General features: G+C 38.8%; 1 long non-coding RNA gene across 1 annotated transcript; it reads right to left on the bottom strand.

Moving 5' to 3' along the window:
* Positions 1–1,569: 1,569 nt before the first annotated feature.
* On the bottom strand, positions 1,570–25,588 carry LOC309845044. The gene is made up of 5 exons (XR_014300998.1): positions 25,488–25,588; positions 10,661–10,738; positions 6,512–6,592; positions 4,616–4,689; positions 1,570–2,358 (listed from the first exon to the last, which is right to left on the bottom strand). It is a non-coding gene; the product is annotated as an uncharacterized lncRNA (long non-coding RNA).
* Positions 25,589–27,963: the final 2,375 nt, after the last annotated feature.

Genomic DNA, 27,963 nt, shown 5'->3' with positions numbered 1-27,963 from the left:
TGTTTGGGAAGGGGGGGGAGGAGTGGCCCAACCCAATTCCTGCAACGAGAAACTAGTTTTCACAACCTTTCTGGAACCACCCCCTGTGATTTGTCACTAACATGGTGCCCTATGATCCTTCTTATTGCTTTGTTGCCCTCCTGGTTTAAAAGAAAAAAAGAAAAGAAACAAAAACAAAAATTGTTCATTCCCTCTTCCATGGTGCACTGATAGAATTTATGTGAACACCCACTCTGATATGCAGAATAGAAAGAAACATTTTTTTAAAACTCTCACAAGTAACCCAAAGTTTCCAAAATCTTCTCCCAATAAAGTTGTCTGAGTTTTAACTGGATGACTTAACTTGAATTGGGTACAGAGTAATGGGTCTTTGAATTTGTTTTTAAACTAGAAATTCAGGAAGTATTAAAGTAATAATAGTAGACTATCCCTCCAAAATTACCTTCCCTTTTGGAAGGAAGAAGTTTCACACTTAAAAAAAAAAAATCACTCAATCGGTCCCCATATAAAGTTTTGATGTTTTATGCTTCATGATAGTCCACATATCTATGATTACTTCTGTGCACGTTGTGTGGCAAATTAAACTATACCAACAAATACAAAGTCCATGAAATACAAGCAATATCTTTGAGAAAACTTAATAATGGGAGCCCTCCTTAAATTTCTTTAGGGGAAAAAAGAAAATTGGAGTTCTGTGTTTCTCGTCACCCAATTGCAGTCAGTCGCTGCATGACCAGAGTGACAATGAGACACACACTCTCATTTGGGTAGAAGTAAAATCAAGACTGAAAGAGAACCCAAGAGTTCTGGGTTAGGGTTAGGAGCAATCTTGGTAAACAAGTCACTAAGCGAAATGTAAGGCAGCAAGCCCCAAATAATACAAAGATAGACTTCTGACACAAAAGATCCAGAAGAACCTGCAATAATCCATCAGATGACTAACTCTGGCAACAAAGTATGTTCTGGAAACATGGAGAAGAGTAAAGAAACCTGTTTTATGTCTTCTACCAGTTTGTGTTCAAATTAGGCTGTACACCAGCTCTCAGCAGAGGAGTGCCGAGAAACCCGCCATCTGACCACTGTTGATGCACAACTTCCTCTGTGAGGTAGAACTATCCCCATTTGAGGGGATTGTACGACTGCCATGAAAACTGACAAAAAGTGCAAAGGAATTCCCACGTCCCTGAATAGAGCTCTCTTCTACTTGGAGAAAGCAGTTAAGTTGCCTTTTCAAAATTCAGAAACTTTAATAATGTATTTTATTTATTTATGTATTCGAGAGAGAGCATGACTGGCAAAGGGAGAAGGAGAGAATCTCACGTAGACTAGGTGCTGAGCTCAGAGCTCAATCTCATGACCCTGAGATCATGACCTGAGCTGAAATCAAGAGTTGGTCGCTCAATGGACTGAGCCACCAAGTGCCCCATAATTCGTAAACCTTTAAGGGCCCTAGATTAATACAATTTTTGAGGACAGTACTTTAGAAATATGTATATCCCACTTCCTTTTTTTTTAATTTTTTATTTTTTATAAACATATATTTTTATCCCCAGGGGTACAGGTCTGTGAATCACCAGGTTTACACACTTCACAGCACTCACCAAAGCACATACCCTTCCCATCCCACTTCCTTTTAATAAGTAAGAAATGTAGAGCCAAGAGAAGGTAGAGAAGTTGCTCAATGTTCCATCTCTGGAAATCAGATTCCAGACCAAAATCCAGAATTCTAATTTCTTAGTATGTTAGCACAGTGATTCTCAAAGTATCTGTACAATCCAGTCACTTGGAGAGATCTGAAAAAAATCCTAATACTTACGCCATACCCCACACCAATTAAACCAGAATCTCTGCAGATGTGGCCTACGCATCTAGATGTTTCCAAGTTTCCCAGTTACTTTTACTCTGCAGTGAAGTTTGGAAACCATTGCAACTAGCACTGTACAGATGCTGGAAAACCAGCAAACAAGTCTCTTCAGACTTAGCTGGATCAAATCCCTCCCCTGGGAGCTGATAAATTGGAATTAATATCCTCATTTTACAAATTCGGAAGAACAGAGCTGCTATAATATTCCTGATAAATGGTCATCAGAGTCTGTGTCAACACTTCCATGGAGGTGTCCTCACCACCTTGGAGGCATTGCAGCAGCAGGTGGTTCTGGTTGTTCAATCCTGCCCATCCCTCCTCCACTCATCTTCTCCCCTTCAACCATCTTTCTGCCTTTTGGAGTCCCCCAGCATGAGCAGGCCTCCCATCTGACAGCATTTCAACTCCTTAACGGGCTGCCATTCGCTCCACCTCCATTTCTCTTCTTCCTCAGGATTATAGGAGCATGGGAAGATTCTCCGTGAGAATAACTTCTTTTTTGTACAAAAGGAAGATAGAAAAAAATAGGACGTGACAATTTGAATATAGAATAACACAGTAGAAAGATCATGTCATCTTTGCACATGCCCATGAGGTAAGTACCCAACTTTGGGGTCATGTAGGCTTCGTTATATACTTTTTCAGTGTGCGGCACCTACAGTGCCACATGCTAAAGATACTAAGAAGGAGATGGGCCTCGGGGTGCATCTGCCTTCTGTTCAGGTCATGATCCCAGAGTCCTGGGATCAGCCCCACATAGGGCTTCTTAACACAGTAGGAAGCTTGCTTCCTCCTCTCCCTCTGTCTGCTGCTCCCCCTGCTTGTGCGCGCTCTCTCTCGCTCTCTCTCTCTCTCTCTCTCTGTGTCAACTAAATAAATAAAATCTTTTAAAAAAATAAAAAAGAAAGAGATGGGTCTCTACCCTCCAGGAAAAGGAAAAATTATTCTTTTCAGTTTAGGCTCTACCAATTATACTTTTCAGTTTAGGCTCTACTAAGAGCCACTATTTATGAGTAATCTCATGTGTGCGAGTCCCTGAGTTAGGAGTAAAACTCAGCTATGCAAATACATACATACATACATGCCTACTACATACTTGAAAAAAAAAAGGAGTAAAGCTCAGCTATGCAGTAAGATGATACAAGGTTCTCACCCCACAAAGCAACTCATTTGTCCACATCGATTGTGCTCACTCTGCTCAAGTTGTGCAGAGGGTAGGAGGAGCATAGGGACTGGGTTGGAAGAATGAACTTCTCTGACCTCTTAGTGTAAGACTTAACAAGTGCACCTCAGAGAGCTCTTTACAATCAATACGAGAATGAGACTTGATATGTTTTAAGTAATATGTGTCTGACATAAATGGTGCTTCTCAAAATGTATCTTATTAATTCCTCCTAACTAAATATGAGATGCCGAGACTCAGATGGTTGATTTCTCCTGCCCCATACAGGGAGTTAAATAAAGAAACCGAGATTTTAGGATCTGTCTGACTCTTTCCACAGTTAATCTGCTTTACAATAATATTTCAGATTGGGGAATGGATTCATTGATAAGTCTCATGAAGAAAGAGATTTTAGACATTTTTATCAGTTCTTGAGAATATGAGGCTGGATTCCATAAATACACATACTCAAGCTGGAACTGGTAATTCTACGTTCACCTTTTACCTCTGAAAGACTGTATCCAGTTGGATCTGAGAGAAGCCTTTCATTACCAAATCAGGTAAATTCAGTATTAGATAAATTGCTCTCAACTACAAGCCTAATGTTGACAAATAAAATACAAGGTGCCCAGTTAGACTAGAATTTCAGAGAAACAACAAGTAGGATGTTTTGGTGTAAGGATGTTCCAAATATCGCATGGGACAAATACCTCATGGAGCTTACATATACTAAAAACTGTTCATTGTTTATCTGAAGTTCAGATTTAGCTGTGCATCCTACATTTTTATTTTCTACCTCTGACAGCCCCATGCAAACTAGAAAATTCAGCCGAAAACACCACAGCAGTAAGAATATAAGTAAATATACTATTTCACATTACAGTAAGTCCAAAAAGAAGAACTTATCTACTCGACAATTACATCAAGGAATCAGATCTTTCCCTACCTTACTCTTCTGATATAACAAGGTATAAGCTAGTGGCCTTGGGCTTCCTCTTCTCATGATTGCAAGATGACGGTGCAAATCCAGACAAGTCTGCTACTTCTTGTAGAGGAGGAGGAACTATTCCCTTCTATGGGTCTCCCTTAGGATCAAGGAAACCTCTTCCAGAAGTTTTGTTGCGGGTCATCCCTTGTGATTCATTAGCTAGAGGCCTGCCTCATAGTCATGTATGCCCAATTATTGGCAAGGAGTGTGAGCCTGCCATGACTGATTTAAAACAATCAGAACGTGTTCCCTGTGTCTCGGGTAATACTTCCCTGTGTCTCGGGTAATACTTCTCTGAAGTACAAGGCCAAACAGAGGAGGAGGAGGAGGATAGATACCTGAAAAGAGGCAGAATTCTGGTTGAACTTCAGAGTAAAGAATGGATGCTACTATCTTCTTTCCTGTTCACTGCTAATACAAACTAGCCCTCAGCCAACTATTTCTTGGCAGTACTCAGCAAAGGCCCTTAGTTACTGAGAGAGCCAATGAAGCAGGAACCTACTGGCAACAGCAAAAGATCCCAAGACAACCCTATCACATCGTTCCCATCTCATGACATAAGCTTACGTCTCGCATCCGTATTTGCCTTTGTACACCATACCATTGATGAAAGGATCGCATCCTCATAAAATCTCCTGGAAGAATTTCCTCTTGAAGTTTATCCAAACCCAGCATCTGTACAAAGTTCAGAGATTTGGGTTAATTTCATCAGTTGACATTGGTACAAAAAATCCAGTCTTATTCGATAAATATTTATTGAATTGTTGCTATAAAAAACTCAGAATTATGATAGGAGATACCAAAAGTTCTAACACAATTTTGACTGTCAAAGAATTTATCACTTCATTAGAATGCTTCTCTTCAGAAAGCCAAATTTATAGAATGTAAGAGCTCTTTCCCTTTGTAAGAAGTCTGAATTTACAGTTCTTTGAAACAAACTGTACGGGTTCCATTTACAAATAGCTGCTAAAGCCTACCTACCTTTTTGACTAAGATCCCTCAGGAATTATTCCATTATCCCACTACATCAACTTCCTGTCATGCCCATAACACAACAACTAGAACGAAGAGAGTGACCATGAATATTAAACATTTGTCTTCATCTGCTGCCCCTTCCAATCAACTGGCTGTGCTTTAAAGATTTCAGGTTTCTCCAAAAGCGGTTTAATAAAACATTTATTTATTTACACTAGATTAAAATATTTAATTTTAGAAACTATTTTCAGTTAGCTAATGCAAACACACTTATGTCCTCATCTTACCATGTAGCAAACCAACTGTTTTATGTGACTAGAACAATTGTGATTTTGTGGTGATAATTCAGCTTTTACAAAAGTTTTACCATTGCGGGGCGCCTGGGTGGCTCAGTCGTTAAGCGTCTGCCACTCGGGTCATGATCCCAGAGCCTTGGGATCAAGCCTCAGTCCAGGGATCGAGCCCAGCATCAGGGCTCCCTGCTCAGTGGGAGGCTTGCTTTCCATCTCCCACTCCCCCTGCTTATGTCCCCTCTCTCACTGTGAATCTCTGTCAAATAAATAAATAAAATATTTTTTAAAAATCTTAAAAAAAAAACGTTTTACCACTGAAACTTGGACTTTCTGTTCCTATGTTATTATCTGTATGTATGTGTATTAGCTACAACATATATGGCAAACTAAAGATAGAGTAAATTTTCATTTCGTATTTCATAGTATGAATGATTAAATGACCAATGTTTAAGAAGGAAAGTTAGTGTCTCTGCTGTCTTTGATGATGATCCATTTTATTTTTATAAAGAATTAACAATGGCCATTATGTTTTGCTGTATTTGTATTGTCAGTATTCTTTCCTAGAAAGCAGTATTAAATGATTACTATTCACAGTAATAAAAGAAGAGATACCATGTCAGGGACATAAAACATCCATACATAATGCATACAGATAGTTTTAAAAACTTACAAGCATTTCTATCATTTTAATGCCTTTCTTAGCTCTATCATCATTGTAACTGACTAGAAATAAGACTTGGAAGGTAATATGTTTGATTTAGAAAACATATACATATTTTCCCCAAGTGACTAATAGGAATGAAATTATATGTTTTTGCTGTGAGTTGCATACTGATGGTGTTTTATGAACCCCCGTTGCATTAGCACTGGGTCACAGAGGAGAATCATTCCGAGCCTGCCAATGTGAAGATGAGTTGGTTCTCTCTTCGGGGGAAGGTGGCCTAAAATGTAGCAGCAGCCAACGAGGGCTGCAAGGCTGACCATATGTTAACTTAATTAAGTAGGTCCCAACAGCCATTCCTCGAATTGGGCGTAAAAGCTCAGCCTATAGCAGCCAAAACTTTACGTTACTTAGGTGTACTCTGTTTCTTGATCTTTTCCTTCTTTTACTGTTCCCAACTTGCACATATACTGAGAGCATCATAAATCACGTCCCCTCTTCCCTCCCTTCCACAACCTCCCTCTTTAGGCTCGTGTTGCCAGCTATCCCACGAATCCCATGAACTCACCATGTTTACTACACGTGCAAAGTTTCACAAATGTGCCTCCTTCCGTTATGGGAGTGGGCGCGGATGGCCAGAACCTAGAAACTAGACCAATCAATTAGGGTGTGACTGGAACTTGAGTGAAGACCCATCAAAAGGCGATGTAAATTCAGGCAGCCGAGCGGAACTAAGTATGAAGGGAATGTGTTGGCAAGCGGGAGGTGGAAATCTAGCAGGAAGACAGATGGCAGCATCAGAGAGGCCCAGCAAATGGGAACAGGCAGGTGCCCTGGCAGACAAACAGAAGTCAGGGGCACAGGGGTTGGGCAGCAGAAAACAGGAAATGTTCACAAAGTCAAGGAAAGCTGCCCTACCTCCGTGTCCTGGTGATGCAGTCCTTCTCCACCAAGACACGACCTGGAAGATGAATACAGGTCCTTAGAAAATCGGGATTTGACAACAAGAACCTCAGTCCCAGAGAAATTCCTCTAGTTCCTAGTTTAAAGAGTTTTAATATTAAGATTAGAAACGTTTGTAGTGTCCAGATTCAGGGAGATCTTAAATTCTGGGCAGAAGAGTTTGTACCTCATTCAGAAGCAAGGATAGCCACAGAAGGTTTTGACATGAGCAGGAGAATAACAGAAGAATTCTACAACAGGAGTTTTCAGTCAGACCTGGATTTGAAGGCTGGCTTCAACAACTTGCTAGTCATGTGATGATGAGCAAACGGCCTTACCTCCAAAAGCCTCCGTTTCCTTATCTGTGTACTTTCCCTTAAAGTGATCATGAATATTATGGAAGGTGTGAGTGGCCCAAATTTAGCTGGGGTCACCCTGTCCTTAACGGTTGAAACAGAATCAGTTGAGCCTCTTTCCCACCAGCGGTGGGCAAAGTCCTTCTGTTCTCCCCTTGCAGTCCCTCTGGGCATTATTTTGATGAAAAGTAATGGGAAACACTACTTCTAGAGTTCTGAGGCCGTTTATGGGTCATCTTGTCATCCCACAGACTCTTCTTTTCTCTGAAGGGTGACAGCCCTTAAGAAAAGATTCCTCCCCTTTCAGAGTATGGCTAGCACAAACCTACATTCGTAGCTGCCTTGGACTGAAATCTCAGAAACGCTGAAGGGATTTCTGTAGCAGCATCATATACAACTTAAAAACGAATATTAGAAATTCTCAGACTACTCTAGCACTACTTATTTCTTCCTTGTTGCCTTTTGCTGAAGTTTCTACATTGACTCACTCTCCTCTTACCACTGCTTATACTCCAACATCAAATTCCTGGTAACTTCTCATGCGGACGACATAGCTATCTATTTTGTTCCATGGCTGACTTTGAAACGATGCCCCACAGGTCTCAGTTTTCACACAATTCTCCCCCTAAGTGATATTCTGGTGCAAAGCAAGTGTGAAGAGATCCACAGATCTAATGAAGATAGAGCCTAGACTAGAGACCGCTAATTTTCAGAAAAGAAACTGGGATTAAGAGCACTGACCTCAGAAGCTATTCCTTTCAAGAAACTGCCTTTTTTAGTTTAGGATTTTATTTATTTATTTGACAGAGAGAGACTCACAGCGAGAGAGGGAACACAAGCAGGGCGAGTGGGGGAAGGAGAAACAGGCTTCCTGCCAAGCAGGGAGCCCAATGCGGGGCTTGATCCCAGGACCCTGGGAACATGACCTGAGCTGAAGGTAGATGCTTAACAACTGAGCCACCCAGGTGCCCCAAGAATCTGCATTTCGATTGGATGACTTCACAGAAAAATAGGTACCCGGGACGGTGGCTGAAAACAATACCAGGATTGGCAGGCAGTTAGTGGAACTGACCAGCTGACTGTGGTCAGGGGAAGAGTAGATGAGCTCCTGACCAGGACCACAGTCCCCCCGAAATGGCTGTGGTCCCCCCTACGCTGTCCCTTGTGAGGAGCACCACCAGAAGCTTACCCCCAAGGTGGGGAGAAACACACTTCATGAAAATAATCTAGCCAATCGCTAAACCCATAAACAAGCAAACAACAATAGCAAGCCCTGAAGTGGGAGGGAGCGGCTAGTACCTAGAGTTGCTGCAATATATTATCTAAAATGTCTGGTTTCCAACAACCAAAAAAAAAAATTGAGGCCTGAAAAGAAACAGGAAAGGATGACTCATCCTCCAGAAAAAAAGCAGACAACAGAAACTGCCCGTGACAGTGACCTGATGTCAGATCTAACAGAAAAAGATTCAAAGTAGCCATTATAAATATGTTCACAGCACAAAAGGAAGTAGGGCTGCAGAAGGAAAGGAAGGTGTGATGGCAGTGTCATGTCACACGGAGAGTATCAATAAAAAGATATCAATTATAAAAATCACCAAATGTTGCTGTATGTTCTAGGCTCAATAGTTTGGGCCTTTATAAGAACATTTTGTATAAGCAACTATGTGTATATGTATCAATACATTATATATAGTTATACGTGTGTGTGTGTGTGTGTGTGTGTGTGTGCATGAAATGTGTTGTTAGGCCTAGAACACAGAAATATCATATAATTGCAATTCACTTGCTAATACCAGCCCAGAGGAGGTGGGTAGGAGCAAAGCAAGCTGTGAGGGGCTTAGAAGATGACCGTGGGTGATGAAGCAATAATTAAATAGAAAATGAAGCAATAATTAAATAATTAAATAGAAAAAGAAGAAAGAAAAAAAGGAAAAAGGAAGGAAAGGAAGAAGGAAGGAGAAAAGAAAAGAAAGAAGAAAAGGAAAGGGAAGGAAAGAGAAGAAAAGAAAAAGAAAAGAAAAGAAAAGGGAATACCCCATCTGCTTCATCGAAGGCGAGGATACCAACCCGTCTTCCCCAGCAGTTGCTGGCTAAATTGCCGCCGGCCTTCGTGGGCACGCTCACCCCCACTCTGGGGCTGCAACAAGCCTGGTGTTGCAATGCAGATGCTATAACAGGAAAGGCAAGCCTATTTGCTGCCAGGGCTTCCGAGAATCCCTTTGTCCTCCAGCTGCAGCCTATCCTTATTGGCCCTATTGGCCCAGTACTAATTATGGGCTCTTGCCTCTCCTTTTACTACCTGACATTCCAATTTAGAATTATATTTAGAATCAGAAATGTTTCCCCAAACCCCATCTTCTTTGTTAGGCCTTAGTACTATTCTTAATCTCTCCCTCCAGAGGCTAGATCTTGCTCCTTATGTTTCGTTTGCTTTCTTACTTTTCTGGGACCTGTTGGGATTGGACTCTGAAACCATCACAACATTACCGACTGCTTAACTTGGGTTTTCTTGATGTTGTGCACCATTAGCCAACACCCCCGCCCCCACACTGCACTACACACACACACACACACACACACACACACACACACACACAGTGTTGGATCTCCTTAGTTACAAAAGCCAGCATGAAGCAAGTCTAGGTCTGCATGACCCTTCTGTGTTCTAGGCCTAACAACACATTTCATGACCCTTCCAGCATGTACCTCAAGCCCTTGGGACAGTGTCTGGTCCTTTCCTACAGGGATTATTATGGTCTTTGTGTCTTTGTATTGGTTTTGCCTAAACATGTTCAAATTCTAACGTGATCGTTCTGAAGTTTCTTCAGTGTGGCTCTCACAGGTCTGGGAAGTAAGTGGGTTATCAGCTTTTCTGCTGGGTTTGTCATATTGCTTTCTGTCTCCCACTGTCAAGCTGGTCTTTGCTGGTTTGTTTGTTACTTTTGCTGATCAAAATGTCCCTGCAATCAGCTGCACAGCTCTCCCCTTCGCTGCTCCCTGCTTTCCAATCAAAAGCAAAGGAACAAATTTTCTAATTTACTCTGGGCAGAAAATCAGAACCAAGATGATGGAACAGAACTCAAAATCAGAGGAAATATACTCTAATGAAAGTCTAGAAAATTCCCTGAGCTTTAGTGTAAGGATTTTGTGTTACCTGTTTTTGCATAAGGATTTCACATAAGGATCGTGTGTATAGGTGTGTGTGTTCATGTGTTTTTTTACCCCTCTGTATTCTGTGGACCTACGTTTTTAAGCTCGGTGGCCTCTGGTCATAAAAGTATGATTACATTAACCATTTGAAAAAAAGACTGAGGAAATATTTGAAGGGAATTTTACTTTTAGCAGATCATGATATTTCCAAGTCTGATTTTGTATCTGAGCTACTTCACACCTATCTAGTGAGTGAAATGACCCCTGACCTGGGAAACAGAAGACTGAGCTTCTAATCCAGACTTTTCCTGAGCCAGGAAACCCAGAGTTGTGTAATGCCTTTCCATCTGGAAGGATAAGAAAGAATTTAACATCCTTTTCTTAAATCTAAATACTATGTGCTGATGGGGAAGGGATGTCCTTCAACTTTATTGTTAACAATAGTTCAGTGATTTGATATTGTTATGACAGATCACATCCCAATTGTTAAGATTCAATATTGGGTTTACAATATTAGTTTATATATTGTCTTTAATTTAAAAAACAAAAACAATCTCCTGTTTCTAGGATATCTTTAGAAATAGTCCTTGTGTTCTATAACCAAATACTCATGTCTCCTCCAGGCATACTTAGGCATTGTAGATGTTAAACTTGCTTTCTTATTCTTCTTTTGTCTTTCAACTTGGAAGATGGCTCTGATTGAAACATACAGTTGTATTATGCATCCACATTCATACTTAGTCCTGTAATTTTTTTGTTCATTGGACATTCATAGTAGGCATAATTGTGCTTTATAAATCTGTGCTAATTAGTAGCTGCTAATTTCCTCTGTTAATTCAGATTCAAGATCATAAATCATGATGCATTTAACCTACCATTCTTTCATTTACAGGATAAAAATGACAATGTGATACGATTTTTATGACTTGACAGTCATCACAAAATAATTAGTGCATTAGTAATCAGTAATAGCTCAGTTTAAGTACATTTGAGATTTTCAATTGAATGGAAGGGGGAAAGGTGGTTTTCGAAAGACATGTTTTCAGCTAAAACTAACACTAGTGCCAAATGTTTTAGAAATTTTTGCGATGCAGATAATAAAACTGCAGTGAGTTGGACTAGAAATATCAAACTCATTTCAAACAACTGGCTCATTCCTAAGTCAGACCCCCCACTTTGCACTAAGCGCCCTCTACATGAATACTGACGAAGAAACGCTTAACTCGCCTTGATGAATGCAACAATTATAACACAAAAGAAATCATTAATGCATCAGAACAGAAGAGTATGGTCTGTTAGCATCTAATTAGGCTCCTGCTGTAATTATCCTCCATTTGAGAAATTTTCTTAATGTAAAAATGATAAAACAAATCATAAGTATTCACTTGGTTTAATTAGTTAGCAGCACTAAGGCACATTTCATTTAATCTGTATCTTTTTTCCATACTTTGTTCTAATGATCTTAACTATAGAAAAGCTGAATATTTTACCACTTTTAACTTTTTACAATACCCACATCATAAAATCTTTCTTATACGCCCTTGTCTCCTCCACAAAACTTCCCCAGACAAATTTCCAACATTGTGTTTGGTTATTTGTGCTGAGGTGCTAAAGGAAAGGATTAGGGAAGAATTGTGCAGCTTGAGTTCCAGCAGAAAGGGAATGAGGGAGGGAAGGAACAAGAAAGGGAAGGGGTGAGGGCTGGGGAGCCATATGGGCGAGGGAGGAAGAGAAGGAGAGGAGAAGAGAGGGAAGGAGAAGATTGAACTAAAGAGGGAAGGATGAACCAAAAAAAGGAAGAGTTAACCAGCTGGCTGAGATAGAAGCAAAACACAAAGATTGCACTCATCACTCATTGGTGTCCCAACGGTGATTTTTTAAAAAAAAATTATCTGTTTAGGGGCGCCTGTGTGGCTTAGTTGAGTGACTGTCCAGCTCTTGATTCCAGCCCAGGTAATGATCTCAGGGATCACTGGGATTGAGTCCCACATGGGTTCCTAGCTCAGCACTGAGTCTGCTTGAGATTCTCTCCTTCTCCCTCTCCCTTCCCCGATTGTGTTCTCTCTCTCTCTCTCTCTTTCTCCTTCTAAAATAAATAAATAGATAAAATCTTAAAAGAGGATAAAGTTAAGTTATCTTTTTCTTAAAGATTTTATTTTTAAGTAATCTCTACACCCACTGTGGGGCTCAAGCCCATAATCCTGAGATTAAGAGTTGCATGCTTTACCAACTGAGCCAGCTGAGGCTCCTATTTATCTACCTACCTACCTACCTACCTGCTTATCTACTGTCTATCTATCTATCGTCTATATACTTGGCAATAGATTTTTTTTTTAAGTCATTCTTTCTCTGGGAAAAAGTAAAGGAAGAGAAGACTAACTTCTGCCTCTGATTCTCAAAAACAAAACAAAACAAAACCCTCCAACTTCCCCAATGATATTTTTTCCATTTCTCCCATAACTAAGAAAACTTTCAGCCACCCAACTAGACCAAGTCTGTCTTGATTCTTGGGATCACAAGTTCTTACTGTCTCCTGGAAGATATGACCCTTAATCAACAGAGGGCTCTTAAGAAGGTAGGAACAAACTTCATATCAGGACTGGAAAACAACTTAATGTGCATGCTCTATTTTGGATAGGCAGGACAACAGTCCATCTAGACACTCTGCTGAACTGAGCTGCAGCCAAGTCAATTTCTTCCCTGTCTGCATTCATGGAAGAAAAAAAAAATCTATCTTTCCTACTAGTAATTTTTTTTTTTTATAATTTATGATGAGCAAAACTTATTTGCTATTCTGATTATGTTTTAAAAAACCATGCTTGGAAAGGCTGTGCTAAATGAATTCTTTCCAACTCCTTATGTGTAATGGTCCTGAGATATTGCAAATGTGTGTATACATTAAAACATTTCAATACATGAATGAAATCTTGATTTGGACCTATAAAAGCCATTTGATAATTGTTCAGTTTTGATTCTAGATCTGAGGTATAGAGAAAGTTTCCAAATAAGGAGTTTTTAAATCTTTTCTATCATCAAAATTAATGTTTAGTAAAATAAATACTGATGAATAATCAAGGAAGCATGCTCGGATTCATTGATTGAAGTAAGACGTAAAAAATAAGCTGCACACCATGATCCAAGTTTTTAAGACGGAAGAAGCACTTGAGAACTGTCCTTCAATTGCATCAGTTTTTATTCATCTGACAAGCATTGATATGGTCGTCCTGGCCATTAAAACATTAAATGGCCTGAACTACTTGGTAAATGGTTGCTGCTCTGAGCCCTTGACTCCCAGCCACCCTGTCCATTTTCTTACCTTTGCACTAACTAGAAAATAAAGCGTTAAGGTCCGGGCAGCATGTGTTCTCCAGGAATTCATCCCAAGGCTTTGGAACATTCACGCTAACTTGTTGGCATCTGAACCATAATGGTATTAGAAATTTTAAATCTAACCTCTGAATGGGATCTGTGCAGCCAGCGTTCACCTCATGAGAGAATATGTTTGCAAGGGAAAGGAATGATGTAATTACCATAGTGTTTTGTTTGTTTTTACGCTGCAAGCTTGTGTACCCTTCTTTCCTTTAAAATGGTCCAGACTGTTTCATCGAGTCTCTGAATAACACTGGAGTTTTGATGTACAGATACAGGGGCCAACGTAGTGTCTTAATTTCTGTTGCCTCTGTTGAGCTCCATTTCAGTACCTTGTGGCTCCTGGTCATGGGGGCAGATCATGGGACTGCCTTACCTTTCTTCCTACCATCTTTTCCACTCTTCCCTTGAGTGAAGAGGGAGAAGGATATGTCTGTGGAGGAATGAGCTGGTCCTTCTCCCACCAGCATAATAGTTCTTTTATTATTATTTTTTAAAGATTTTATTTATTTATTTGACAGAGAGAGATCACAAGTAGGCAGAGAGGCAGGCAGAGAGAGGGGGAAGCAGGTTCCCTGTCCAGCAAAGAGTCGATGTGGGGCTCGATCCCAGGACCCCCGGATCATGACCTGAGCTGAAGGCAGGGGCTTTAATGCACTGAGCCACCCAGGCGCCCCTAATAGTTCTTTTAATAGGTTCATGATCAGAGTGATTTGGGACCCCAGTATTTTCTCATACAAATTGTTTAGTATGAGTTCTTGATTTATCTCCCCAGGGCAAGCTTTCTCTGGAGCTAGGTTGTAGGTGCCACAACCAACAGAAATCAACACTTCTCACTAATAATTACATTCACAGGTCTCAAATGAAACACCTTTACTTCTCCTTTTCAAATTGAGCTCCCCAGGAGTAGGACTACTGTCAAGAGAAATCCCTCTCTGCTCTAGAGGCTCATCCGCAAAGCCTGTTTTCGGCCCTGGCATGTCCAGACATCACATCGCTTCCAGGTGGTAAATAAAACCTTCAGGGCGCCATGTAGGTGTGAGATGATGCTCTCAAGATAAAACGTGATCTGGCTCTCCTCTCCTTTATATACACAGGACGCAGTGGGCTCCAAGAACTACTTCCTCTCTCCATCTTCCTTCCTACATTTAACATCTTCCTTTAAGCTCTTATCCTCAATTGTTCTATCCTAGTCAAAGACATATCCAAAATAATTGTGTGAGCTTCTCTTTCACATGAAAAAGCACAGAGGTGCTGAATAAAATAGCACCGTCTCTTCTTTCTGCATTTTGTGAGAGGAAAACATGTTGCTGATGTAAACTCTCATTTCAGTTTCGTTATTTTGTTTTCTCCCTTTTCTCTGAGTTAAAAGGGCCTCAGGTGAGAAGTGATTGAACATTGATGTGTCACATGAAACTTTCTCTTTCCCACTCAGCACTAATGAAAATATTTGCCTTCTACTTAACTAACAGGCCTTTTCTTTAAAACTTGCTGAACTTGTTTTTTGACTGAGTAACTTCAGCAGAGACCATAACAGGGATGCTTTAGATTTTCATCTCTTTCATTCCTCAGGAAAAGAGAAAGAAAGGTGGGGAAAAGTACTGAATTTTACAGGCTGAATAAGAAAAACTAAGAAGAGTCTTGGTTTTTAAAACAATAATTTTAAACTCCCTTTGGCTTATTAAATTATTGCTTTCCATTTAAATACCCACCAAAAATCACCTACTATCCCTAATATAATAAATGTAAATTGCCAATGTACTTTAATTGTATGTAATAACAATGTGGAAATCACAAAGAGAATCAAGCATTTATCATTAATCATTATATAGTGCCTTAGAATTTTAACAGTAATGTTTGTTCCTTGGACTAACTCAGACCTAACATACAGCGTATCTAAGTGTTTTACATCTTAAAAACATCTCAGTTCTAAGTAAAATGTCCTTCTATAAATCCACCCATGCAATTAAAACAATTGGTAAGACATAAAGGTATATACAATCAGCATAAGAATATGTTATGTTGTTTTATCTACTCAACAAAATTATTCCACTAAAGCTAAATAAATAGTCATCATCAAATTACTACCCAGAAGACTCCGCAGCTGCTTCTGTTTAAGGTTTACATATATGTCTTTACTGTCCCCTCCCTACTCAGCCAAATTAACCCGAGAAAGAGACAGTCGGATTAATTTCAAGAGCTCTTTCTCCCTGCAGGGCACTGGAAATGATAGAATGGGGAACAGCTGCATATCCTGAGCCATTCTGTCCCTTCTAGTTATTTTTCTTCTTTTTTCTTGCCCTCCACAGTCTCTCCCTTCCCTTATACAATCTCAATGAGTTCTCAAGCTTTAAATTACATTTCTATTTTGATGACAACTGTAAGTACCTCTCTATCCCAGGCTCCCTCTGCTGGGAACTCCAGATTCTAGTATTCAACTACAGAATATCTCGGACTTCATGTGTGCAAAATGTTTCCCGCAGTGATGGAAATCCACACCACTCCTCAGTGAGTAAGTGGAATTATCATTCATTCATTTTTTCAACCAGGAACCCAAATTTTATCTTTGATTTAAATTTCTCTCTTATACTTAATTCACTCTGATGGAAAGTTTTGTCAATTCTACTGTGAAAGGCATCTCAAACCCAGCCCACTCTCTGTCTCCACTGGCAACAAACAAGGCAAGAAAATGGCAGTCTCTCAATTGAACCACTTTGTTAGCTTTTGTCACATCAATATTCGCTCTTCTCAATTCATTCCCCATATAAAATAGGAATTATCTTCCTCTTGTTACAAATAAGAAAACTGAAGTTCCTGATGGGAAATAAATTTGCTCAAGTTTACATGGCTGTATGGATAGCACTAGAATTTTAAGCCAGATGAGCCAGCTCAAGGTTCAACAACTTATTCAATTTCATCTAACTATAAAATGGATCCAGGTAGTTCAAATTTTGAGTTCTTTTTACTAAAACTATACTGTTTCTCTACATGTAAAAGAATAGTGACCAGAGGAATAATTTTTATGTCTCGCAAATTAAAAATGGATCAGGAAACTCACATGTGTAAGTGTGTCAATACATGTATTATAGAAAATATCAAAGTGTTCAGGGATATTAGGAATGGAGTATGAGAGGTGACATTATGATTAATTTGTTTTCTTCTTCATAATTTTCTATTTTTGCATTTTCCTGAATTTTCTACTAATAACATATACCAGCTATAATCAGAAAATCACAATGAAGTTTTATTTTTTTAAGATTTTATTTATTCATTTGACAGAGATCACAAGTAGGCAGAGAAGCAGGCAGAGAGAGAGAGAGGGGAAAGCAGTCTCCCTGCTAAGCAGAGAGCCTGATGCGGGGCTTAATCCTTGGGTCCTGGGACCATGACCTGGGCCGAAGGCAGAGGCTTTAACCCACTGAGCCACACAGGTGCCCCCACTATGAAGTTTTAAATAGGTCTGGATGTAACTAAAATATATATATTAAGTAAACGAAATTAAACTGAAACACTTGACCTTTTTGTATTAACTTTTTGACCAAATTTTCATTATTTCCATAGTTTTTTTTAAAAGATATTATTTATCTGACAGAGAGAGAAACAGTGACAAAGGAAATGCAAGCAGGGGGAATTGGAGAAGGAGAAGCAGGCCTCCTGCTAAGCAGGGAGCCCAATGCAGGGCTCCATCCAAGGACCTTGGGATCATGACCTAAGCCTAAGGAAGACACTTAATGACTGAGCCACCCAGGTGCCACACTTTCATAGTTTTTATGACTTACTTAATTTTTATTAATTTTATAGATTGTGTTATAGGGATTAGTCAAAAAGGTTCTTTGCAAGTGAGATTAGAAATTATAATTTTTAAAAACTCTGCTTCCTTTCTAATTTTCCTGAGCAAAACTATCATCAAAAGTCTTCATTAACTCTTAAGCCACTCTCAATAATACTTATACTTAAATGGCATTTTCATGTACACTTGAAAGTAATCATAAGGAATAACATAGCATTTGCATATGAGTGACAAATGCTTCTTAGAGGCCTTTGGCTTTTTTGTGATTGTGAATAGTCCCTAGAGTTCCATCCATAACCTTTACTTGCTCTAAAAGTTCAACACCACCCTTCCAGCTTCCATTGACAACTTGCTTGCATTTTCAACACAGGACACCTAAAACTAAACTCTTTGACAGCCCCAGGCTGAATTAAGTGTCCCTCATTGACACTCCCATAACACCCTATGTAACCTCTTGTAACACATAAATTGTGTGTCATAATTACCTGTTACTCTATATTCTCCACTGGACTGTAACCACCTTAAGAGCCGTCTCTCTCGTGCATTCCCTCAATGTCTACAAATCGTCTACAGAGATGCTGTAAACCTATTTCTCAAATTTAAAAAAGTTAACTTCTCCAAAATAGGATAATAAAAATAGTTTTACCCAATGAAAATCTATATCATGACAAGAAGAGTAATGAACTGTTGAAGGTAATTTAAAGGTAGTCAATCAACATACATTTCAATGTTTAAAAGATTTAGTCTCCTCTAGGCCAGACTGGGAAGGGTTCAAGGAAACAGATTATCAGCTGGAAAATTTTGGCTTTTGGCATGCTAAAGAGAAGATATCAACAAAGTGTCCTTGGGTCGATGGGAGAGTATTTGATGTCAGTTTCTTTAGTTCAGGGAATGGGTCTTCGCTTTTGCTCTGTCTCTCATTAGATCCCAGCCCTGTGATTCCATTTAGGTGTCTTTAGATGTACAAAGACTTCATGGAAGAGTAATGAATTCCAGTAAGGCTAAATGGAGGGGATCATTTCCCTTTCATACAGCTCTCTACAAAACCTCACTCTTGTGGTTACCCAAATATTGTCAACGTCTTTGCAAGCTCTCTCTGTCTGAATTCCAGGTCATGGTCAATTCTTGGAATGTTGTTTGGCATTGGCACCTGATATAAAACGCCACTTTCAGCATTTCATCAACCATAACAGTGTGTAGAAGACAACTTTTACAGTTTCTACAAGAGTTTCAAAATCTTCTATTTCGCCATCAAATAATAATGGTCTTAAAAAAAAAAAAAAAAAAAAACCGAAGAAGAACCTAGGCATCCACTGGCTATAGGAACAAAACTAACACCAGGGCATTTGGTTGGTGAATGAAGGAGATCTTAAGGAATTAAGTAGGCAGCCCTGAATCTAGTATGTGGTAATTGTTGGGCCGGGGGATTCTTCTCACTCCAATGGATACAGGATATGTGATCTCTGGGAGATTGTATGAGGCCAGAGTTTCAACCCCATGAAGGCTGAACTTAGAGTTCTTGCAGGGTATCGTTTACACTATGCAGATCATTGCCTAACATTGTACAAGGGTCTTTGGAGCCTCTGTTTGGCAGCCAGCCATGATTCACTGCTGTAGTATATTGTCAAAGCAGCTGGTCCTCTGTGTACGTGTATACACACACACATACACACACACGACCCACTGCAGAAATTAACCCTTTCTCACCTAATAATACATTCATACCCTTGACTTCACACTGCCCATAAGAATCACATCTTACTCATTGAGAGCCTGTTGTGTACCAACTCTTTTCATATAATTCCTTTAAGGTTTACAACAACCCTTTAAGATAAGTATTACCATCCCCAATGTACGGATGAGAAACTTAGAGGTTGAATATCTGCCCAAGTTTTCAGAACTAGTATAAGGCTTAGCTGATTTCTGATCAAGATCTATCTGGTTCCCAAACTCCCTTTAAAAACTAGTGATCTAAAAAAAATAAAAAATAATAATAAAAACTAGTGATCTATTCCTACATAGCAACAGGACCTAGAGAAGGAATAAAAGCTCTTTTGAAGTGCAAACTCATGAAAAGTCATTAGGAAGTTAGCTCAATTCTATTATTAAAATGACAAACCTACCTTCATAATTACCAGAGCTGACTTGCTTGAGAACATAAGAAACTATGATTATTTAAAGTATGTGCTTTAATCTCAATGATATGCTGTATTTTAAATATTCATCATTCTAAAGACATAACTTATTTTTAATAAAGCCCTCAATAAATTGTAGACGTTCCAAAAAAAGGAAGGCACTTGCCCATAATGTGGTCAGAATGCAGTATGGTAAAGGTCAGTGCCCATCTCCCAAAGGGCCCTCAGAAGCTGGCATTCTCTAAAGAATTTCCCATGACCTAATTGAGGGACTAGCTTCAACTTTATCAGGAGCTTGACTTGTGTCTGATACTAAAAGCTATTTCTATTAAATGAGAGTTTTCGTTCCTCCAGACTGGTTTTTATGTGGGAAAAAAATCATTAATAGGTTGTTAGTTTTTTAAATATTCAATTTATTATAGTTTTAAGGAGAAAAGGATGAGTTCTTCTTTACAGTTGTCGGTTCATTTTATAAACTGTATTATCTCATGTAGAAGACTAGCAAATTTTCACACTTTAAAGGAGGCCTTTAATTACTATCTAAAATGAGTTATAAACCTTGTTAATTAAACTACTTTTAACATTTTAAACTGCATTGATACAGTTAACATACTCAATTTCTTTCAATACATACATAAATCATCTAACAAACTTCCTCAAGTATTTAAGCATATTTACAAAATTAACAAATGGAATTTTAAAAATGGTTTCCTATAAGTTTTCTTGAGTGTTCAAATGTTCAAATTATATTCCATATAGATGCACAATTATAAGTCAGTTTTTAATTAGCCATTCTTAAAGATTTTATTTATTTATTTGACAGAGAGAGATTACAAGTAGGCAGAGAGAGAGAGAGAGAGAGAGAGAGGAGGAAGCAGGCTCCCCACCAAGCAAAGAGCCTGATGCAGGACTTGATTCCGGACCCCGAGACCATGACCCGAGCCGAAGGCAGAGGCCCAACCCATTGAACCACCCAGGCATCCCAAATTAGCCACTTTTAAATGGTGTCCAGGTTAAAGTCTCCTATACATTATAGATATTTAATATCGTAAGTATGCACACATTAATTAATGTGAAAATAATAACCTTGGGCTTTGGATCTCTAAAACATTTCTGCAACTAATTCTAAATCTTCCTAGATATGTAACATTCTTTTCCACAAAGGAAACATACTGTCTCACAAAATTTTAGGGGTTATATCCCTATATATCCTTTGGAGCGGCCTTCTCACCTTCTCAATGAGCTGAGGCTAGTCCTGTGATAGAATGGATCCTGTCTGTGACAGGGAGGGAACACACTGAACTCTGTAGAATATTGCAAACTATAATAAGGACTTTGAAAGTGAAAGAAGGAAACATCATGTGGGTCATAGCCATTAAAAGGAAATCACATTATTATCTAATTTTCAAGTCAGGCTAGAGTTTCTAACTCCCACCCAGGTGGCCATGCCTCTTAAATGGATTTTGCTTTCCTTAGTTCTTAAGACAAGTAAAATGTATTCACATCTAGGTATAAAGACATTTCAATGTAAGGCATTCCTGCATTTTCTCACATTCATCAAACCATCCAACTCTTCCTGCTATTAAAACCATACTGTACGGAATTCTAAAATGTCTTGGAGCTTTGTCTGACTATTTTGCTCACAACTTCCAAGGTCATTCTATTGACAGACACACCTCTTAAGGGCAGATGCACAGTAACCCGGCTTACAAAAGGGAAGTAGCAAAACAAAATGCCATGGAGAAGTAGGACAGGTAAGGAAGCCAGGCACTTAAAATCCTCTAGTGCACACATTATCTTCCTTTAATCAGACCTCATAAAGAGATGAGTTATTACCTGAAGGTTGCCCGGTGAGTATGAATCAGAACAAGAGAAATTAAATATATGATTTGGATGATTAATGACATCAGCATGAGACCATCTCATCTACCTACCACGGTTTAGAGGAGCCTAATAGATAGCATCCCTTCTCACCCCAAAAGTTTGGTACCAACTATAAGGCAAGCATGGAATCAAACAGATGGAGCTCAAAATGCAAACTTTATAACTCATGATGGCTAGAGACACAGCTTTAACTATGCAACTAAATGTGTTTGATGTTTGATGATATTTCTTCACTGAATTGGACCAACTGACTCTGTCACTAGTCCAGATGCTCAATCCCAGTGACTCCCACAGGCAGTACCAGTACCTGCACCTGTGGTCAGCAGGGAAGGAGGTAGACCAAAATGCAGGCATCCTGTGGGAAGGCTGGTTTCCATAGAGGGGAGAGACTGAGAGAGGGAGAGAAAGATAGAAAGAGAATGGCAGCATACCATCTCTCTCTTCCACTTTTCACTTACGAGGTCAGACATTTCTTCTGCTGGAAGGGGTACACAGAGGAAAGAAGAGCCAGGAATGTTTCTCTTCTCTTCTGTGGAACCCTTCCACAGAAAGATTGGGGAATACGTGCTCTCCACTTATTCCTTGGTGACATTCCTCTCCCCAGGAGGGAGTAATCTGAAATGCCACAGGACCAGGAAAGGATTGTTTGTATACCTGGACCAGGACCGCTTCTGTGCGGATGGAGCCAGGTTAAGCAGAGGCAGCACACGACTCTGGGATTCTCATCTTCCCAGGCTTCTATTGTAGATCAATCCCTCTTCTCATTTGCAGGTGGTTGGGTTTTTGGTTTGTTTTTGTTTTTTGTTTTTCCGGTTAATATATTAAATCAGGTTGATGTCAAGTTCCACTGGGCCAGGAAGCTAGTCTGCCTTTCTAAACACTCTTTGCATGTCTCTACCGTGATCCATTATGATTCAATCTTAATCCTCTCATTTCCAAATTCATGAAGGATGACCAGTCCCCAGGAAAATCGTAATAGATTCTGTGGATCTAAAACTCCCCTGGGAGATGGAGAGCTTCTTCTCTGTTTCCATCCTCCTGGGAACTTTCATTTAATGGCAGTAATTGCTTTCTTTTTATAGATACATCTGCTTTGCTGCTCAGTTTTTCAAAACTGAAAAATAGTTGCTTAGGAACAAATACATAGGTGGTGTTTTGTGGTTTTTTGTTTTTTTTTAAGATTTTATCTATTTATTTGACAGACAGAGATCACAGGTAGGTAGAGAGGCAGGGAGGAAGCAGACTCCCTGCTGAGCAGAGTCCTATGTGGGGCTCAATCCCAGGACCCTGAGATCATGACCTGAGCCAGAGGCAGAGGCTTTAACCCACTGAGCCACCCAGGTACCCCAGTGGTGTTTTTTTTAAATAAAGGAAGATTAGTGTAAAAGTAAAAAGATGTGGTTGCTATTGGGAGAGGAGGAGGGGAAATGCAATTGGAAAGGTGTACAGGAGACTTTCTAAATACTGTGAATGTTCTATTCCTTAATCTGGGTGGTGAGTATGGAGATGTTTATTATTGTCATGTATTCATTAGTTATGTGTCTTAATATTTTTGTTTATGAACAATATAGTTCAAAGAGAAGATCATTTATGCATGATAAAAAATGGCAAGTGTAATGGTTCTATTTATGAAAAATTTTACATCTGTGTATGTATGTATGCATATATGTACAAAAAGAGAGATGTGCAAAATAATAAGTCATTAAAATGTTAATGGAGGATTTCTTGAGATAATGAGAATTCAGATGGTTTTTGGTTTGTTTGTGTTTGTTTTTTCTGAGTTAATGTTCTTAGGTTATGAATATAATTGGAAAAAAAATCAATAAAGCTATTTTCATTGAGAACCCAAAAGAAACAGAACTGCTGATCACAAAGTTATTAAATGAAGTTGCATATGTAGCTTTGTGTTTTGAATTCATTATTTAATTGCATTTCTAGGCAAAGGTGATATTTAGTATATTGTGTACTGCATGGGCTCAAACCGCATTCCTGGTACCAAAATCTGCATTATTTTTCCATTGTTGCTGTAACGTTACCACAAGCTACGTGACTTAAAATGGCACAAATTTATTACAGTTCTGGAGCTCAGAAGTCCAATACAGGTCTCACTAAGTTGAAATCCAGATGTTTGCAGGGCTTCCTTCCTTTCTGGAAGCTCTGGGAGTGGTGCATTTCTTTGTCTTTTGTAGCTTCTAGAGACCATCCATACTTGCTTATGCCCCGCTTTTTCCATCTCTCTACCCATTCTTCCCTCTGGTTGTCTCCTTAGCCTGAAAAGTTCTTGTAAGGGCTCATGTAATCAGGTTGTGCCCATCTATACACTCAGGAATAATTTCCCCATTTCAAGGTCTTTAAGATTAACCATATTTTCCCCATTTCAAGGTCTTTAAGATTAACCATATTTTCAAAGTCTCTTTATTTATATCATGTGATATATTCAGAGATTCTAGAAATTAGAACCAAGACATCCTTGCGTGGCTATTGTTCTGCCTGCCATATGTCTTATAGATACAGAAATATAATTTGGTTGTGATCTATACATAACTTAAAAAATATAGAAATTTATTTTAATCTGCAAGAAACACATTGTCAAATATGGACATAATTTTAATTTATTCCAAGTAACTTCTAAATAAAAAATGGAAGACATTGTTTATGATAATGACTCAGCTGAAAAATAGATACATTTTTAAATTGTCAAATAAAAAAGGCAGTCATATAAATACTGAAAGCTCAACCCTTATAAATAATTTAGGGTTGCAAAACAATAAGGTTTCTTCAATAAACGGTTTTTTTTAAGTATCTGGTGATTTTTTTTTTTTAAGATTTTTATTTATTTGACAGACAGAGATCACAAGTAGGCAGAGAAGCAGGCAGAGAGAGAGGAGGAAGCGGGCTCCCCGCTGAGCAGAGAGCCTGATGTGGGGCCTGTTCCCAGGACCCTGGGATCACGACCTGAGCCAAAGGCAGAGGCTTTAACCCACTGAGCCACCCAGGCGCCCCTCTTCAATAAACTTTTAAAAAGACTATAAAATCAGACTGCCATAGATCAGGAGTAGGAATTATCATGAATATTCATGAATATTATGAATATTCATGAATATTATGTATATCCCTCAGCCATCTTTCCCAAACCTGTGGCAAGAATGACAATGGGAGGGACACCTGGCTGGCTCAGACTATACAGCGGGTGACTCTTGATCTCGGGGTTGTGAGTTCAAGCCCCACATTGGGTACAGGGATCACGGTTAAAAAAAAAAAAAAGGAAAAAAAAAAAGAATGCCAGTAGGAGCCACTTGCTACACATGATCCAGACCTCTTTTTTGCATCCTATTACCTCTGTCGAAAATTCTTTCAATAAAGATTTATTCCTTGGGTTCAAATTCTCTCTTATGCCAGTTCTCAGAATATAAGCTAAATACTGGCAAAAGCCTTGGCCTGAACTTGTTAAAAACTAGGAGAAAACTTGACATTTAAGGAGGGAAGTACACCAGAAGAAATCTACCTGAGGCTAGGAATGGGTCATTGAAATGGAAAAATACGACAATCCAACTTTTCCTATTTTCTGTTTTTTAAATGCACCATCCTGTACCAATAATGACAAATCATGCCAACCAGCCAGGGGAAGATAAAATATAAGGATAAAGAGGCATTTTTATTAAATTTTAAAAATTTGGTGCCCTGGCTAGAGAGGACAGTGACAAGGGATTCTTGATGAAATAATATGAAAGGTAGATGTAATTTTCAAGAAATGAAACAGATAGATGCAGCCTATCATAAATCATTGATCATATTTATGCCTAATATTTTATAACATTTTCCCTGCAGTGCCCATTGTTGATTCATATTAATCAAAAATAATCTGAAATTAATGCCAAATGCAGTAGGAAAATATTGCAAAGAAAGGCCATTACTTACAAGATCATTTCTGCTTCTGCTCAAAAGAGTTTGAAAGCTTTATATCACTCAGTGGCATGTTTCATTTGAAGCAGGCTTGTCTACTTTCATCTCTGTGCTATGTATGGCATGCTGAACTATCTTCGTAAGATCAAAGGGAAACTCGCTGTACTTTATTTACAAAGGCAAATTTAATGGGTAACCGAGGTACTTATTTTACTAAACTGACTAGTCCCTTTGAACTAATAGCTTCACTGATCCATCGACCATGCTCAAATGCGGAGAAGGGTTCCCTGAATTTGGAAAAATGTTCTTAGTCTAATTGGTGCACTTTCTTTGAACTGCATGCCATGGATTTTACTAGGCTGTAAGTGCATGAGAGAGAGAGGTTTCTTCGGGACACCTGAGTCTGAAAATCCTTTAGAAAACAAACAAACAAACAAAAAAAACAACAAAATAATGCACTGCCGCTGCAAATTCAAAGACATTTTATTTCATTGTCAATGCATAAAAATACTTCATCCAAAATGCGTGAGGAAGATACTAGGTGTTGTTATCATAATGAATGCCGTTATTTGCATGCGCCCGGCTCTGGAACAGCTTACAGTGCTCCCTTTCGCACTGATTCAAGTGGAATCTGTGTTGTGTGTGTCACATCAATGTAAATATGAAAGGGAACGTATGTGAAGCAAAGTCATGTGATGGAAAGAGTATAGACTGGCGAGTCTGACATTCTAATACCACCATTCTAAGAACAGAGAGGTTTTGCCTAAGTTGTTAATATCGCTGACCTCAGATTCTTCACGTTCAAAATAAGAAATCCTCTTTTTCGATAAACATCAACGCTCCTCACCAGAATTTCTGGCTTTTGCACTTTGGGGCACAGGAGAGAATCGCATTCTCTTGCCCGTTGAGGTGACACAGGGTGCTGTGATTTGCTTTGGCCACAGAAATATGAGAGCAAGTAACACGTCATTTCTGGGAAAAAGTATTAATTGGTATTATGAAACTATAGAAATATCTTTCTTTCCTGGGACCATCTTGGAAATATGTACTGATAGGATATTGGTCTTACATTGAGTGTTTGGGCTTTTTCTGTTTTGTTTTGTTTTTAATTTACTGTGGGACCTGGAAAATGGAAGCATACAGAAATCCAACAAAATGATTTTTCTAGTTCAGTGAATGCAAGAAATGGCCCAGAACATATTATCATCAAGGGCTAACATAGATAGACTACTGACTATGTGCCCGGCATTTTGCTAAGCGCTTGGCAAGCAACCCTTTCTGTAATCCTCATGATCCTATGAAGTAGACCCTGTAATCAAGAATGATGAAGCTGAGTATAGAGAAATTAAATCACCAACATCCTTAGCTACTAATGAGTGGAGCAGGACAGGTGTCCAAGTGGTTTGACTGCAAAATTCATACCCTTAACCAATTCCCAGTACCCATTTCATAACATCAGTGTTGCCCATTAGGTTACATCATTTGTTGCCCATAAGTGCCCATAAGTTACAGAATGCTATAATTTACTAAGTCATATGGTTATAGAACTATATAAGCAGATCATTCTAAATTGTTTCTTATATACCAAGGACCATCCTTCAACCCCCCAAATTTGACCACATCCCACATTCCCCCATAATTAATGGATTGCCTGCATCTACGTACAAGAATATCACATAAAGAGAGTATTTGTATCTGTAAATTTCCTGGAAGCCAGAGGAAGAAGAGGAGGATGGTTTTATTTTCTCTTTGTCATCCAGGGCCCAGGTAGCAATTATTTCTTTATAAAACTCTTGGATTATTTACAGAAAACGAGATATTTTAACCCATATTTATCTAACTATTGAATATGGATAGAAGTATAGAAGACACCATACTAGGAACACTTATGAAATACAGAAATCTGACTCTTGCCTCCCCGAACTCAGTTTCGGAAGAGGAAATGGTTGAATGGTTCACTAGATTTTTATTGCTGTGGTGTAGCTGTGGTCACCTGGTGTAATGGGGAAGAGGATGACACAGTTCTACTTTTCTTTGTATAGTTTTTAAATTTTATTCCATGTTTAAGTTATTTAAAACTGTTAGGAAAAATTCTCTAGTGCCTTCTGTTTTCATTCCTCTCTGAGAGGAAAGAAAGAGAAGGCATTCATTACTCTACCCATTAACTTCCTCAATGTTAATTTTTTAGTATAAAGAGACTGTTTAGAATCCTTTAGACGTTCTGAGATAGAAAGGAAATATTACATATAATAACTGGAAGAACAGAGGGATAAAACCAAGGAGCAATTGAATAGTTAAACATATGGTTTGCTACATTAGCAAACACTATTGTTTTAAAATGGTAACTAGCTTCATTGTGTTCTCACATCATATTTATTTCTATCTCAGTTTGTACATATAGGTTTCTACTATCTGTATATATATGTATGAGGAAGGAAGGATTCTTGACTTATGCATATATATTAATTAATGAGAGTTTTTTAGTTGAAAT

This window comes from Mustela nivalis (genome assembly GCF_964662115.1).
Source record: "Mustela nivalis genome assembly, chromosome: 12".
Taxonomy (NCBI): Eukaryota; Metazoa; Chordata; class Mammalia; order Carnivora; family Mustelidae; genus Mustela; species Mustela nivalis.
Note: the sequence above shows the minus strand (reverse complement) of the source record. Positions and strands in the feature narration are given on the sequence as shown.